The sequence below is a fragment of the Rattus norvegicus genome, chromosome 5 (assembly GCF_036323735.1).
Source record: "Rattus norvegicus strain BN/NHsdMcwi chromosome 5, GRCr8, whole genome shotgun sequence".
In the NCBI taxonomy this organism is placed as follows: Eukaryota; Metazoa; Chordata; class Mammalia; order Rodentia; family Muridae; genus Rattus; species Rattus norvegicus.
The window spans coordinates 55454630-55460830 of NC_086023.1; the positions used below are offsets into that span (position 1 = coordinate 55454630).

At 38.5% G+C, this 6201-nt stretch overlaps 1 protein-coding gene across 11 annotated transcripts in view; it reads right to left on the bottom strand.

The window, feature by feature from the left end:
- Window positions 1-6201, bottom strand: part of Lingo2 (leucine rich repeat and Ig domain containing 2) — a 1322423-nt gene that overhangs the window by 288380 nt on the left and 1027842 nt on the right. The window lies entirely within an intron of this gene.

A 6201-nucleotide genomic window follows, 5' to 3' on the forward strand; every position in this document is an offset into this window, starting at 1 on the left:
CAGTAGACATTCAATATTCTTGGTATCTCTAGCTTCCCATGGCGTTTATCACAGCTTTGAATTCATTTTTACAGCTTTATAAGTTGCTCTTTGTGGGGAACTCCCTCTAAAGACCCTCGTATACATTGCCAATTTTACCAGGACTCTTGGAAATCTTGTGACGGTCTCATAAGCTCTTACACATTTCATGCATCATATAGATAAGGTCAAAGTCTTATACTGATGATATGGTGGATTGGACAATTACCAAATTATTGATAATTTTGGTGATGCAAAGCTATTATTGGACTAGTTAGGCAATAATCTCTAATAATCAACTTCTCTGCGTTTATGTGTTCATGTATGTATTATATGTATCTGTTCATTCTATCTTTCTGTTTATCTAGAGAAATGGGTTACAACCATCAGAAGAAAAAAACATTTTTTTCCAATGGTCTTAGGAACTGAAACACTACTCAGTAGGAAAATTACAATTATGAATTAGAAACAAAAATCATTTTATGGCTGAGGTCACCAAAACATGAGGAACTGTACTAAAGAGTCACAGTTTTAGGAATGTTAAAAACCACTACTCTAGAGTATCATGACTAATACAGATTTTGGAGTCTTCTAGAGCAATATAAGAGTGGATTTTCAAAGTATCTGGAATAGGCTTTCCAATTTGACAACAACTGCAGTTACTAATGTCGTAGACCTTTGGAGAACACTAAAAATCCATGGTGTCCAACCAGTTAACAAACTTACTGAAACAAATCAATTATCCCAATTCACCAATTGTAAGAGGCAAGGAATTTAGTGACTTTCTATAAAAGTGTGTGGCCATATTTTGAAAACAGTGGGGTTAGGGGATAAAACAATGATGCTACTTAGTTGTTATTAGCGTCTCTGGATAGATTGACAAAGAAAAAGAATGAGTTCCACAATAAAATTAACAAACATCCAGGATCTCAGTATAGGGTAACAAAGGACAATGATGAAACCATTGACAAAATTGACCTGCTCCAGATGTTCATAAAGTGTAACGGTTTCTAAAGTATTCAGAAAGAGATTATTCTGTTCAGCAGCCACAGAACTCAAGTTGCAGAACATCGAATAAAAACCCTATTATACGATTGGTTGAATTATTGAAAATTTGAAGTCCCAGCCTAGGAGGATATTTAAAGTTAAAATAGTGACATTAATAGGTAAGGGATAGAATATTATAACTTCGGATGAGAGTGTATGGAAAAACCCTATTGAGGCTGAGAACATTTAATCCTTTATTCTCAAGGGTTTACCTCACTTAGTCTAGTAGTCTCTTCACCCTCTGCAGAAGATGTACTTGTATCCCACCACCTGCCCTTTCTACCACTGACTGCTTCATTTTCTGGTAAACCATCACCGACTTTCATTGAATGAGATGTCAGGGCTCACCAAGTTTCTCCTAGACCTATAAACAGACTGAAAGCTAAACAGATGCCTAGAAGGGAGATAGTAAGTATAGTTCACAAGGGGGTGAGTCACCATTAGAAAGTTTAATGAATTTCCTAATTAATTCAAGCAGAAGTCTGGGGAATGTATGCCTTGATTGCTTTAAGGATGTAGGATAATAGTGGAAGGAACATAGAATTGGGCCAGGCTGATATGGGGTTAATGTGGATCCACCAAATGGAGATTTTAGGTTTAATATGGAAACTGACAGATTGAAAGCAATTGTTAAAAGTCTCTTTCAATGGTTGGATGGAGGTCAAAAGATAGCCTACTGATAAGGAGTTGGAGATGCTGGATACCCTTTGGCTTAGTGTTGATGAAGGGATTTTTTTAAGGTCTATGGAAATTTGCAGTGCTAGAGAGTGCATAAACTGTGCAAAACCTAATCCTCTTTAATGGGAAGGACCAGAGGACATACCTTTCACTCATCCTGCAAGAGGCAAAATGGTGAGAGGAGCACCAGCACATTTGAAGGGCTTTTGCTTTCACCCTACTTCTTGTGCCAGACCTTAGGATCAGAGATACTGCTGTTCAGTTGGATGAGTTAAATGTAATGGATTTAACTGGGCCTCACAGTAGCAGGAGCCAGAAACCTCACTGAATTGCAAAAGGCAAGGTAATTGAAGTTATTTTATTGGGTAGCGTAGATAAAGAAATGCCTCTCATGGCTTGATTCATATGGAACAATACAGACAAAATATTTTTATGGTGGCTTAATTCATGTGGACCTTTGGTACTAGATAATCAGTTATGCTGTTGCCAGACATTAAGCAGATAATCCTAGTTTATTTTTTGTTTAATCTGTATAATCAGAAAAAGTTCTGAAAAAAAGTAAAGAAAGAAAAGAAAAGCAAGAGGGAATGTTGGCCCAAGTGCCAATTTCCAGACTTGAACCAGTTTGCAGACCCAGAGCCCTTTGAATAAAAGGAAGACCAGGTCTCTGTGAGGAAGGACTTTCATAAAATACCTAGGAGTTTTATTGTCAGTCTTTCTCTAGTCATTACCCTGTAGGACTAATTGCCTTTTGTAAGCATAACTGTATACTGGAGGACAGAAAACAATCAGATTTTCCAGTTTAGACACTAAGTTCTAGAAGACTCCCTAGGAGCATTGTGACTCTCTGACTAAGGTAGAGACTTATGGAACCCAGGTGATTAGTGAGTGGACTTTTGTTTGAATCCTAACTCACAGTAGGGCTCATCATATAGTTATTTGGACAGTCCCAGAATGTATAATTGGGATAGACGTATGTAGAGGTTGAAAGAATTCTCTGACCAGTAGAATGAGGGTCATTATGCATGGAAAGGCTAATGGTGGCAAATAGAGTTGCTTTTACTAGGAAATTAGTGAATCGAAGCCAATAGTGCATCCTAAGAGGACTGAAAACATTAGAGTGGCCATCAAGGAATTGAAAGATTCAGGCTCATATTTTCCACATTTTCCTTTACTTGACCAGTGAAGAAGATACATGGATCATGGATATTGATAGATGCTTACCAAAAACTTCAAGTAATGACCCCTATCGAAGGTATTATTCTTGATGTAGTCTCAATATTTGAGCAGATTAACATATATCCTGGTATATATATACAGCTATTGATCTAGTAAATTCCTTATACTTAGTATCTATTCATTATGACCACTAGAAGCAATTTTCTTTCAGTTGGTAAGGCCAGTAGTGTACATTTACATTTTCACTCAAGGGTGTAATAATTCTCTAACTCTGCCTCATAACTTAGTTCAAAGGAATCATAATCATCTTCTCTTTCCACAAATATCACACTGATTCATTACACTGATGGCATTATGCTGATTGAAACAAGTGAGCAGGAGGAGGTGATGATTTTATACCTGGCAACAGGTATTTGCATTAGAGGATGGGAAATAAATCCAACCAAAGTTCAAGGGCCTTCTGACTCAGTGAAATTCTTAGAAGTCCAGTGGCATGGCAGTCCAGATATTCCTTCTAAGGTTGATTGACTCTCTCAGGCCCCCTCAAGTGGTTGCCCTCTACTGAGCTCTGCTGATACATGTGGAAGCCTTTTGTTCCAATAAAGGAACATCCTGACCTTTCTGTTTGGCACCTGGGGAGTGACACCTGGGCGTTTACACCTGGGTATTTACACCTGGGCAGTAACATTAATTAATTAATTAATTAATTAATTAATTCCTGTTCTTTGTTCCTGAAGACATAAGCCTGTTTTTCCAATATGCTTCCTGGAATTTTCCACTCAGTGGACTTAAGGTATATATTCTGTGAACTTCAATAAAGCTTTGGCATTCTTGTAACACAAATGACCCGAGTATGTGTTTTCTCTTAAACTTCCCAGGCCTACTCCCGGTTGTCAGTACTGTGGCCATCATAAGGTGAACTATATATTATGGCATGTGATCCTCCCCCATCAAGAAAGAAGCCCAACAACTGGTGGGCCTATTTGGATTCTGGAGACAGCACATTGTTTACTTCAATGTGTTACTCTTGATCATATACCAAGAGAACCAGAAAGCTTCTGGCTTTGAATGTCCGGTAGAAAAGATGTTTATTCAATAGGTCTTGGGTGCTGGGAAGGCTCATTCTAACACTTGGCCTATATGATCCAGCAGACTGGGTGGTACCTGAGGTGTCAATAGCCAAATCTGATGTTTTTTAGAGTTTTTGGCAGGCCCCTATACATGAATCACAGAAAGGCATTTGGGATTTTGAAGTTTGTCTCTATTATAATCTGCAGACAACTATTCTCCCTTTGAGAAAATAGTACCTCTTTGTCTGTTATCGGGCATTAGTGGACAATGAACATTTGTCAGTGGGCTACCAACTACCATTTGACGTGAGCTTATTCTTCTGAGCTGGGGAGTTGTTATGTGACCAATCAAGTCATTATGTAGGATATACATAGCAGCAATCCATTATCAAGTGGAAAGTAGTATATATGTGTTTGGGCCTGAGAAGATCCTAAAGGAATATACAAGTTTTATTAAGAAGTTGTACAAATGACTATGGTTTCTTCTCCATATAAATCTAAGCATGAAACAATTGCATCATAGGTTATGATCTGTTGAGTGAGGAAAAGAAGAGTAGGACCTAGTTTACTGATGGTTCTGAACATTACATTGGTATCAGTCAGAAATGGAAAACCCCTTATTAAAACCCCTTTCGGGCACAATCCTGAAAGACACAGGCAAAGGAAAATCTTTACCACGGTCAGAACTTTGAGTAGTATACAGGGCCATACATTTTGTTAGAAAGAAGAAGTAGTCAAATGTGTGATTATTCATATTCATGGCCTGTGGCCAATGGAATGTATGAAATTTGCTGAGCCTTCTGTAGAAGTGTGAGGATAGGTGTCTACAAATGTATGAAAGATGTGAAGGCATTTTTGTCTCATGTAAATGCTCATCAAAGATGCCTTCATCAGAGAAGGAACTTAATAATCAAATAGATAGGAAGACTCATTCTAGGGACACTCAGGTTTTTTTCCAACCCATCTTTATCATCGCCCAAATACACCCATGAAAAAAGTGGCCATGGTTGCTAGGATGGAGGTTATGCATGAGCTCAGTAATATGAAATTCCATCAAGGTTGATATGGCTACAGCTTTGGCTGAAGGCCAGATTTGCTAACAGCATAGACTAACACTGAGCCCTAGATATGGTACCATTCCACAGGGTGACTAGGCAGGCTATTGGTTGCCATTTGACTACATTGGATCACCTTCTATGTAAAAAGAACAATGTTTTTTATCTTTTTTAGATAAGGTATTTATTTTGGTTGTGAATTTGTGTTTCCTGCATGCACAAAATGCTTCTGTCCAAACTCCCATCTGTGAACTTATCTACCATCATAGTATTCTACAGAATATTGCTTTTGACTAAGGAACTTACTTGTCAGCCACATAAATGTAATAGTCCTCTCATGGTCATGGAGTTCACTGGCTTTACCACATTCTTCATCATACTGAAGAAGCTGGCCTGATAAAATGATGGGATGGCCTTCTGCAGGCACTGTTACAGTGGTAATTAGATAGCAACAGACTGCAAATTTGGAGTAGAATTTTCTAGAAGGCAGTTTGTATTTTGAATCAGTACTCAATATATGGTATAGTTTCTCCCATAGTCAGGATAAACAGGTCCAAGAATCAAGGGGTGAAACATGGTACAGTATTGGTGCCACCATAGCTGACTGGATAAATTTGTTAGGGACTTTTTGATTGAAATATTTGAAGTAGAAGGACCATCTAAATCGTGTGTGTGTGTGTGTGTGTGTGTGTGTGTGTGTGTGTGTGTTGGAAAGATCACCTTAAATCTCAGCCTTATCTTCTAGAGACAGCCTATATAAAGGCATGTTAGAAGGGAGTGCTTGATCTTTGTCTTGTTTATTTCTTCACTGGTGTTAGAGCCTACTTCTTTAGGACTCCAGTACATACTAAAGACCAACTGAGACATCTAGTCCTGTGGTCTGAACTGCTACTGTATTCCAGAACTTTCCATTTAGGAGGCAGCCATTGTTGGACTAGTTGGATCACAACTTGTAAGCCATTCTTTTTTTTTTTTTTCCTTTTTCTTTTTTATTAACTTGAGTATTTCTTATATACATTTCGAGTGTTATTCCCTTTCCCGGATTCCGGGCAAACATCCCCCTTCCCCCCTCCCATTCCTTATGGTTGTTCCCCTCCCAACCCTCCCCCAATTGCTGCCCTCCCCCCAACAGTCTAGTTCACTGGGGGTTCAGT